Below are 11,218 nucleotides of genomic sequence, written 5' to 3' on the forward strand. Positions count from 1 at the left end.
TGTGAGATTCTGGTGGAAACACCCAAGCAAGCCCTTGTTGCTGACTTCAGTCTTCAGTTAGTACAGCTTGGGAGGTAGGGAGTGGGGTTAGAAAGTGCTTTCCAAATAGTCCTATGAGGTAAGTAGTTCAGCTATCAACATTACTATTTTCTAATGGGGAAGAGGCACTAACTCTTACAGCTGGAAAGCTGCTTAGAGTCAGGAGACCTAGTTTCAAACCCCTCCTCTGAAGCTTAATATTCATTTATAGTCTAAGTGCAGGCGGGTTCGGCCGCAGGCTCGGAGCAGCCTGGGCCTGCATGGCAGCAGTGGTCCTGGGGGAAGACAAGATTGGTCCTGAGAGGATCTTCCCAAACCAGAATGAGGATCTGGGGCAGCACCAGGGCCCCACAGACGGCACAGGTGACTGGAGCAGTGAAGAACCAGAGGAAGAACCTGAGGACCTGGGGTCAGGCCCAACAGACTATTCCTACCAGCCTCTGAACCAGGACCCTGAACAAGAAGAAATAGAGTTGGCACCAGTGGAAGGCATTGGAGATGCTGTCACTGACATTCAGGAAAGGATCCAGGCCCTGGGGCTGCACCTGCCTGACCCTCCTGTAGAGAGTGAAGATGAGGAAGAGGAGGGAGCTGTAGCACTGAGCAGCAGAAGTTCCATACCCATGGACCCAGAACACGTGGAGCTGGTGAAAAGGACAATAGCTGGAGTAAGTCTGCCTGCCCCAGGAGTCCCTGCTTGGGCCCAGGAGATTTCAGATGCCCAGTGGGAAGATGTGGTACAGAAGACTCTCCAGGCTCGACAGGCAACCTCTACATGGAAGTGACTGCCACTGAGAACAGCCTCATTTCTTTTTTCCCCAGTACCAAACCTTGTACCACCTTGATACACAACTGGATAAATTCATGGTCCCAAATTATTTGTTTTTCTTACTCCCTTCTATATCACAGGCAAACTCGGACTTCTCTCCAGAGACCCACTTTATTCAATTCTGTACATATGGGGACATCTGCCCAAGCCCAACCCACCTCAGCATGTAACACTTTGCAGAGAATAAAGCACCCTATGTACATAGCTAAAAAAAAAAATTAAAAAATATATATATAGTCTAAGTGCAGTTGGGCAGCCCCTTATTGACTAAGTCACAGAGAGATCATATGTATAACCTGGAGTTCCCCACTCTGACACACTCACAGAAAGAGGAAATGGCTTGATTGCAGTCACCCACAGCTACTAAGAGTCAGAGCCAGCTGAGACAGCAACCCAGGTGCCCTGACTCCAAGAACTCCCTTTCCTTGTACCTGGAATTTCTGAACTCTGCTCTCCTTATGATGACTTGGGAGGTAATTCCCCAACTGATGAATTTTCAAAGGATATGAACAGGCAATTTTCAGATGAGGAAATCAAAGCTATCTTTAGTCATATGAAAAAAATGTTCTGAATCACTATTGATTAGAGAAATACAAATTAAAACTACTCCAAGCTACCACCTCACACCTATCAGATTGACCAATATGGCAGAAAAGGAAAATTAATAAGTGTTGGAAAAGATATGGGAAAATCGGGACACTAATACACTGTTTGTAGAGTTGGGAACTGATTCAACCAATCTGGAGAGCAATTTGGAACTATGGGCAAAGGGCCATATAACTGCTTACTCTTTAACCCAGTAATACCACTACTAGGTCTGTATCCTAAAGAAATTTTAAAAACAAGGAACATTACATATATATACAAAAATATTTATAACAGCTCTTTTTGTGGTGGCAAAGAATTAGAAATTTAGGGGATGCCCATCAATTGGGGAATGACTGAAGAGGTTGTGGTATATGATTGTCATAGAATACTATTGTGCTAAGAAATGATGAGCAGGATGATTTCAGAAAAACCTAGAAAGATTTACATGAACTGATACAAAGTGAAATGAACAGAACCAGGAAAACAGTGTACACAGCAACAGCAATATTGTGAATGATTTAACTTTGCTTTTCTCAGTAATGCAAAGATCCAAGACAAATCCGAAGGACCTGTGATGAAAAATGCTATCCACCTCCAGAGAATAGCACTGATAGAGTCTAAATGCAGATCAGAGCATACTATTTTTTATCTTCTTTATTTTTTCTTGTAGTTTTTTTGGTCCCATGTTTTCTTTCACAACATGACTAATATGGAAATATGTTTTGCATTAAATTACTAGCCTTCTCAATGAGGGGAAAAGAATTTGGAACTCAATTTTTTTTTTTAAAAAAAGAACTAATGTTAAAAGTTGTTTTGACATATAGTTGGAAAAAATAAAATATTTGAAAATTTACTATCTTTTTTTGTTTTGAATAAGAGACGCTCATCCAGAACCACAGTCCTACTATGTTCTTCCCACCAAGTCTCAGTGATTCATATGAAGTCAAATTTGCCTCCCTGTGTTGGAACATCTAGTTCTTTTCAATTGTCTTTAGGGATTTGTGTATAGGCATTTGAGTACAAGATTTTTCCACTGATCCCACTCTTGGATTTTTGTGTTCTGTGAATTTCTGGGAGACAGAAAGTCCCCCCTTTCTTGCTTGAACCTTCTCACTTATATGAAGGACCAAGCTGCTTTGCAGAGTGTTAAGGTATTATGGTCATTACTGCTCCCTGAGCCTCAGGGTTAAACTATCAATGGTCCCTGGTACACAAGGCCTGAGTTCTCTTCCTCAATGCCAGCACCTCCCAAATCAATCCAGTCTTGCTCTGAAGAGGGACCAAATCTACCACTTCTGATTCAGAATGAAGCAGGGAATAAGTGGCCCCTGACCATGTGCCAGCCCTGGTATCATGGACCCACCTCCCTGTTCTGAATCCTAAGAAATGCTTGTGCAGGGTTCCTCTGGAAGCCTCAAACCCCCATCCCATGACTTATCCCATACCTCTGCCTCCCAACCTAGCTTGGACCTCAGAATTCTGACCCCTGTCCTATGCCCCTTGGCCACACCTCTTCCATTGTCCCAACAGGGTCAATCTCCTATGCTTTACACATCAAAGATGGATACTTCCCCTCACCCCCCAGAAAAAGAGTGGGTTTCTGCATGGAATACAAATAGGAGTCACTGAACCTGAGTAAGAATATGGACTTTATCATCTGGAGGACAAATTAATGACCAGGCTAAAACTGATCATTCAATATACTCAGTCATCTCTCCCTGCTGCAGCCTCTCCTGGGCTCCCCTCATGGAAACAGGAGCCATGAGCCTGGGGGGGGGGGCAGTTTGTGGAGAGTCTTGGGGGTTATGTTCCTCCTAGATGTAACAGAAATCATTGTTTTTGTCAGAAGGGGGAATGTTTAAAAATACCTTGGAGGTATCTCTGAACAAAGACCAAGGAATTCTTATTCTGAATCATAGTGTATGACAGCTGGTAGGGACCTTAGAGTTCCAAAACGTCCTCAAACCCTCGGATCTATGACACAACTGCAATTTACCCAGATAGAGGAAATGACTTGTCCAAGGTCACAAAGGGGCAAAACTGGGGCTTAAAACCTATTTCCTACTCCCAACCCAGGCATTTTTCTGCTATGCTACTCTGCCCCCCAACTCTGAACTCAGCCATTTCATAAGATCATAAGTCTAGAGCTAGAAAGGACATTAGAGGACATTCATTGAGACACTAGAAACAAAGACTAAGAGAGGTTAGGTGACTTGCCTAAGGTCACAAGGCTGGCAAATATCCAAGGCAGGATTTGAACTCAGGTCTGCCTAATTCCAAGCCCTGTGTTCTCTCCACTTCAACCCTTCCCCCATCCTGTTTGGTCTAAAACTCTGAACTCTGGTCTCAATTTTACCATTGGATCCACAATAACTGCTCATCCTCAACTTTTAGACCAAGGTTCTTGACCTTTGTGTCATAGATGCCTTTGGCAGTCTGATGAAGCCTATGGACTACCCTTTCTCAGAATAATGCTTTTAAACAGATAAAAGAAATGTTAAGTTTTAGTTAGAGGTTAGTGAAAATAAATGTTATTTTCCCCCATTTGATTTCGTGGGCCCTCTGAAACCTATCCATGCCTTCCTGGGGTCCAGGGTAAGACACCCTGTTTGAGACAGCCATATATGCCAAGCCAACTATGAGCCTGGGCCCCTCCCATCTGGCCCTGAGTCTGTGGCTAGAGCTAGGGAATCACCCAGGCCCTACTTTCTCTGTGGCTCTAGTCTTCCTGGGGCTCTCCATAGCAGGCATAGCAGGGGTTAACGCTCTCCTACCTGTGACTGGGGTGATTTCAAGATTCCATCCCTTCCAATCAGACAGAAGTTCTTGTCTGAGTTCCATCCCTATGGAATACCCGTCTCTCCCTCCAGCCAGTCCCTCTCCCACAAAAAAAAAACCCCTGGCTGAGTCCCTTCCACCAATCAAGGGCTCTTGTCTCCCCCAAGGGAGTCCAGGAATGCTGTGGCTTATCCCCAGTCTGGAATGGGTGGTTTTATCCTAGCTATCAATCTGTCCTCTGGCTGATAAAGTCCACTCAGGCCCAGCGGTTCCCATCTGTATTCTGTGCACAGACCCACCTGGAATAGAATCTATTTCTGGGGTGGGGGAAGCCAGGGCTTTAAAAAGCTCTGTGTAAATGCAGTGCTTTTCAAATATGTAAATAGCTGGGATGTGGGAGCCAGCGAGCTCTCTGCTGCTTCTCTCCATGAGTCCATCCAAAACTGACTGTGACCTTCAGCAGCCCTATTCCCCTCCCTGCCCCCTGGACCCTGGTCTTGCCCACTAGGGTTCAGGCTTCCTCTTCTACAGGGATCTGCAGCTGCATCCACATAGCAAATCTAGAATCTCTGCAGGAGGCTTAAATAATCCCTGATAGAAGTCCTCCTGAAGGGATATGAGCACTGCCTGGCTCTGGGGTCTACTGTTGTCTGTTGAATTAATGAATGGATAGATGATTGGATGAATGAATGAGTGAATAAGTGGATGGATGGATGGATGGATGGATGGATGGATGGATGGATGGATGGATGGATGGATGGATGGATGGATGGATGGATGGGTGGATGGATGAATGAATGAGCCTGCTATGTGTCAGGCACAATGGAAGGCATTAGGGATACAAAAACAAAAGTGAAAATAGTCCCTCTCTTAAAGAGCTTATACTCTAAGAGGGGCCTGTTTGTTGTTTAGGCATTTTCATTCAACTTTTCATGATCCCGTTTGGGGTTTTCTTGGCAAAGATACTGGAGTGGTTTGCCATTTACCTCTCCAGCTCAGGAGGAAACTGAGGCAAACAGGGTTAAGTGACTTGCCCAAGGTCACACAGCTAGTAAATGTCTGAGGTCAGATTTAAACTTAGGTCTTTCTAACCCCAGGTCCAGCACTCTGTCCATTGTATGCTCTTTAGCTGCCCAAAGACAACATATATGGGAAAATGATGGCTAGGGAAGGAAGCTTTGAAATGTCGAGTCAAGTCAACAAGCATTTATTAAGCTCCTGTTATACACCAGACATTCTGCTAAACACTAGAGACACAAAGACATGCATAAACAGCCCCTGCCCTCCAGGAGTTCACAATCTAATGAAGAAGGGACTGTGAGTTGTAAGGTGATCAATCATCACCACTTTGCCCATAGTCATGGTAATATTGATTTAATGACTACTCCCAGAGCAAGAGGTTAAAAGGGAGGAGGAAGATTATGGGACTGGCAAGAGGGCAGTTGGCACAATGCTCACACCAGCCTGGTCTTCTGGTGGGTGAAGACACAGCATGGGAAGAAGCTACAGTAGGTTGAGAGTTTTCACTCCCTCGCTGTTATAAGGGGAAGAACTACACAATCTCTTGGTGAACCATTGTTTCTGAAAGGCTGACCCTAGAGAAGTATTCAGTATTGCCTTCTCCTAATTCATTCCCACTTTGGAATTTACCTTTTGAGTAATTTACTTTTGGTTTACCAAATAGATAAGAGAGGAGTGAACCCCATAGCTCAAAGAACTTACAGAATGGCTAGAAGAGTCCTGGACTCGTGGGCTAGAACACTTGCACTCGAATCCTGCCTGAGACACTTCCTAGCTTTGTGACCCTGGATAAGTCACTTAACCTCTGCCTGTCTCAGTTCCCTCATCTGTAAAATGGGGATAATAATAGCTCCTACTTCCCAAAGTTGTTGTGAGGATCAAATGAGATATTCATGAAAGCATTTTGTAAACCTTAAAGTGCTATGTAAATATTAATTAATATTATCATTATGCTGGAGAGAAAGCAGGTGGGGGTGATTTCATTAAGGAAGACCTTGACCAGCTTTGAAATACTGCCGAGGACCTGCCTTTTCCCTGACTTGAGGGGGAGCTGTGCCTCCCTAAGGTCACATGATGGAAAGAGCACCAGCAAAAGGTTTCTAGCCCCCTGAGAAACCTGCTTTAGAGGCCCATAGACCATCCCCAGGCCATGGCCTATGTCAGCCACAGGGAAGCAGTGGGGTAAGACACTCCTAAGTGCCTTCAAGAGGCTAGAAGCATCCCAGGCACACAAAGAATCATTATTCTATGTAATTATTATTTGTATATTTTGCATAATTGTCATAATTATTATCATCAGCTCATCAAGCTTCCCAATCTTGGCTCTTAGCTCTCGGGCCAGAGTCCCTGAAACCTTGTCACATGACCCATTCATTCCTTTTTCTCAGAATCAGCTCCCTGAGAGCCAATAAGAAAGAAATCATTCAGTCAGATCATCGAATTAGAGTTGAAAGCGTCCTTCAAGGCCATCGGGTTTCAGCCCCCTCCTTTTACAGATGGGATAACTGAGGCACAGAGAGGCTAAGTGATTTTCCCAGGCTTGCACTGCCTGATCGAGTCACAGGACAGCACCTGGTGTGAAGAGCAGGTGAGGAAGAGGAAAGTGAAAGACTGGTCTGCTCTCTGTGCTTCCAGGTCTCAAAAAGAATCTAGGTGTCAAAATCAACAGTGCAGCAAAAGGAGTCAGCCCACCTGGGCTCAAATTTCAGTTCTATTTCATAGGATCTAGAACTGGAAAGGACTCCATTTTTTTTTTTTGGCTTTTTGGAGGGGGGAAGGCAAAGCACTTGGGGTTAAGTGACTTGCCCAAGGTCACATGGCCAGTAGGTGTTAAGTGTCTGAGGCTGGATTTGAACTCAGGTCCTCCTGACTCCAGGGCCAGTGCTTTATTCGCTGCACCACCTAGCCATCTCGAAAGGACCTCATTTTAAAGATAAAGAAGCTGAAGACCAAGGAAGTTAACAAATTTTACTATGGTTTGTTGTTACTGTTGTTGAGTCATTTCAGTCCTGTCTGACTCTCCCTGACCCCATTAAGGTTATCTTGACAAAGATACTGCAATGGTTTGCCATTTCTTTCTCAGCTCATTTTACAGATGAGGAAACTGAGGCAAACAGGGTGAAGTCACTTGAACAGGGTGACTATGGTTACAGAGATAATAAGTGTCATAGAAGGGATCTGAACCCTGGTCTTTCAAATGCCAAGACCAGTACTCCATCTGTTGTGCCAAGCTCTCTCTCTCTTTAAATACCTGTATGATCTTGGTAAAATTACTTAACCTCTCTAACTTTCAGTTTCCTCATCTGAAAAATAAAAAATAAATATAAATATATATAAATAATATAATTAAAATATAAATAAAATAATTTAAAAATTTTTTAAAACCTTCAGTTTCCTCATCTGAAAAAAAAAAGATGACATTTAAGGACCCCTTGAGTTCCAAACCTATGATCCTACATACACATCAATGAGTCCAATACTCTCTCCCATATGTTCTTCTCTGCTCTTTTAGTCTGGAGAAGAGACTACTTGTAGTATCACTGTCTCGATGCATCTGAAGAGTTGTCCTTGGGAAAACTCCTACTTGGCCCCAAAAGGTAAAATAAGACACACGATTGGAAGTAACACTAAGGCAAAGTTCACTTTTATTTAAGGAAAAGTCTCCCAACCACAGATGAGCAGTCATGGAATGGGCCCCAGCAGAAGCAGAGGCTCAGCCCTTACACAATGCTGTCAGTGGATAGGGTGCCAGAGTCAGGAAGACCCGAGTTCAAATCTGGTCTTAGGCACTTTTTAGCTGTGTAACCATGGGCAAGTTGCTTAACCTCTGTTTGCCCCAGTTTTCTCTTTTGTAAAACAGGGATAATAATAGCACCTACTTCTCAGCATTGTTGTAATAATCAAATAAGACAATGTTTGTAAAGTGCTTGACACAGTGATTGGCACATAGTGGGTACTATATAAATGCTAGCTAATATTGTTATTATTATTTTGCTATTGTATAGGGAATTCCCATAATGGGGAGGAAGGTGGATTATATCAATTCTAAGGTCCCTTCCAACTCTTGAGATTCTACGAATATTGTTTCAGCCAGACTTTATTTGGGGTATTATAGAATTCTACACTGTTCAAGGTGTATTTGCAAGTCCCTTGACATCAGTGTGAATTCACTAGGCACTGCTGATACAAACACAAAACAAAAAATAGTTTCTGGCCTTAAGGAGCTTACATTCTTCAGGGAGGATACAAGGTGTAAACAATAAGTACATGCATGATAATCTGAGTAGGAATGAAGAATTATAAACAACAAAGAGGATCTCTCTCTCTCTGTCTCTGTCTCTGTCTCTCTCTGTCTCTCTCTGTCTCTCTCTCTCTCTCTCTCTCTCTCTGTCTCTGTCTCTCTTTGTCTCTCTCTGTCTCTCTCTCTCTCTCTCTCTCTCTCTCTCTCTCTCTCTCTCTCTGTCTCTCTCTCTCTCTGTCTCTCTCTCTCTCTCTCTCTCTCTCTCTCTCTCTCTCTCTCTCTCTCTCTCTCTCTCTCTCTCTCTCTGTCTCTCTCTCTGTCTCTCTGTCTCTCTCTCTCTCTGTCTCTCTCTCTCTCTCTCTCTCTCTCTGTCTCTCTCTCTCTCTCTCTCTTTGTCTCTCTCTGTCTCTCTCTGTCTCTCTGTCTCTCTCTCTCTCTCTCTGTCTCTGTCTCTGTCTCTCTCTCTCTCTCTCTCTGTCTCTGTCTCTCTCTGTCTCTGTCTCTCTCTCTGTCTCTCTCTCACACACACACACACACACACACACACACACACACACACTCCTTGGATAATCTCAGGTTCATTGTGGCTATTCAAACCATAAACCAAGCTCCCACTCTGTTGCTAGACATGCCAGAGTCAAGATAAATACAATAGCAAGAGTATTTAATTAAGACTAAAAAATATAAATAACAAGGGCATGGATAAAGCAGTAAAACATTCTCTGTACCCATATACAAAGAAGAAGGCATCTCCTAGGAAATAAAATTCTCCTTTTTTCATATTTCTATCTCTCCAGGATGATGGGAAGGTATGATCGTTTTGCACCCATAGTCCAATGTGTTCTTCACATAGGACCAGGTTCAAGATGCCATGAACACAACCTCATGTGGTCATGTCTCTCTCCCCAACCATAGCTGTGTCCACTCACACACACACTCACTCACTTCTGGGCTCCTAGTTGCCTTTTTTAATCTCCTGCCCTCTTGAGTCTCCTCACCAATCAGTCTTCCCTGATGACATCACCACACTGCAGGCTCAGAGGATTCCCTAGGAAGATGGGAAATGATGTTTTACAGAGATGTCCAAAACATGAGCTAATATACATGAAAACTCTTTGTGAACCATAAAGGGTCATACAAATAGAAGATATGATAATCTTCCTAAAATGGACCTCACTCACCTCTGACTTCTTATACAAAAGGTACAAGGACATCTTGGAGCCTTTTCATGATAGCTTAAGGTCATGGACATTGATTATTTTTCTGAACTGGGATGGTTATTTCTACAGGGAATACAGAGACACCAGGGCTGTTTGGCCCTCTTCTGCTGAGCTTTGGAAACTAATCTGCACTCAGAGAGCCTTAGTGATCAAAGTAAAGGAGGTACGGTCATCCAATCCTCTGCTCTGGTCAGATAGTATCTGGAGCGTTTTAACTTTAGCTCTGGTGGCCACATTTTAAGAAGGACATTGATAAACTGAAGCATGTCCAGAGTGGGGCCTTGAGGATAGTGAAAGAACTAGAGACTATGCCATATAAGAGTCCAGAGTACTGGGGATCTTTAGTATAGAGGAGAGAAGATTTTTGAGGGAATAAGATAGTTGTCATGTGGGAGAGGGCAGCTAGGTGGCACAGTGATTAGAATACCTAGACTCATCTTCAAGAGTTCAAATCTAGCCTCAGACAATTACTAGCTGTGTGTCCCTGGGCAAGTCACTTCACCCTGTTTGCCTCAGTTTCTGCAAAATGAGTTAGAGAAGGAAATGGCAAATCACTCCAGTATCTTTGCCAAGAAAACCCCAAATGGGGTCACAGAGAATCAGACAGAGCTGAAACAACATGTGAAAGAAGTATTAGAATTGCTCTTCCTGGCCCAGGAGGCCAGGATATGGTTCAATGGATGAAAAGTTACTGAGACACAGGTTACAGGTCAATGCAAGGACAAACTTTCTAACAATTGGAGTGATTTCTGAAGGGCCTCAAGAATTAACTGAATGACCACTTGTCAAGAATGTTAAGAGGGAATTCCCATTCAGGCAGATGTGGGACTAAAGGCCTCTGAGGTCCTGTCCACACCTGTTTGCTTGGGGAACATCTTCTCATAACTGTGACTCTTGACAGGTTCTTGTGCCTGTTTCTTAGAGTCTTTAACTTTCTTCCCTTCCTGTCAGTCTATCATCTACAACTCCTCGATGTTGTCAGTATGCCTGCTTCTATCATTTGCTTGTTAATCATCTATGGACTAGGAAAACAGACAAGCAAGCTTGTTAGGAATGTGTGTAAAATATGAGTTATAAGGGAAGGCTCTGGAATGGTCTCCTAAGAAGAAATTAGGTTTAACACAAGCTGCTTAGGATATCTATTTTGACTGCTCAGAATCTGTGTGTATGTATGTGTTTTCCCTCTTCTGTCCCTGTTTTGTGTTCCCTCTTCTTTGTGTACCATTCAGATAAAATTGTCAGGGAGAGCTAAATTCCAAATGGGTGAGACATTGCTGGCATGGACAAATAGCCTAGGAGTTTGGTCTCTAATGAAGGTGACTTCCTGAAGGAGGGAGGAAGGACCCGGGATGAGAAATTAGAAGACTAAATGATGTGGATTAAGGGATTGAGGAAAAGCAATCGCACTCCTAGAGAAAGAAAGAAAACAGTCCAGAAGTGAAGAACCAAGAGGAAGCTGTTTGAGAGAAACAGGGAATTCTGGGAAGAGGAGGAAGCCAGAAA

General features: G+C 43.5%; 1 pseudogene; it reads left to right on the forward strand.

The window, feature by feature from the left end:
* Nucleotides 1-265: 265 nt before the first annotated feature.
* Nucleotides 266-914, forward strand: LOC138146369 (male-enhanced antigen 1 pseudogene; annotated as a pseudogene).
* Nucleotides 915-11,218: the final 10,304 nt, after the last annotated feature.

This window comes from Petaurus breviceps, unplaced genomic scaffold (assembly GCF_028583685.1).
Source record: "Petaurus breviceps papuanus isolate PSGF00001 unplaced genomic scaffold, PetGlider_PUasm1.0 90760, whole genome shotgun sequence".
Classification (NCBI taxonomy): domain Eukaryota; kingdom Metazoa; phylum Chordata; class Mammalia; order Diprotodontia; family Petauridae; genus Petaurus; species Petaurus breviceps.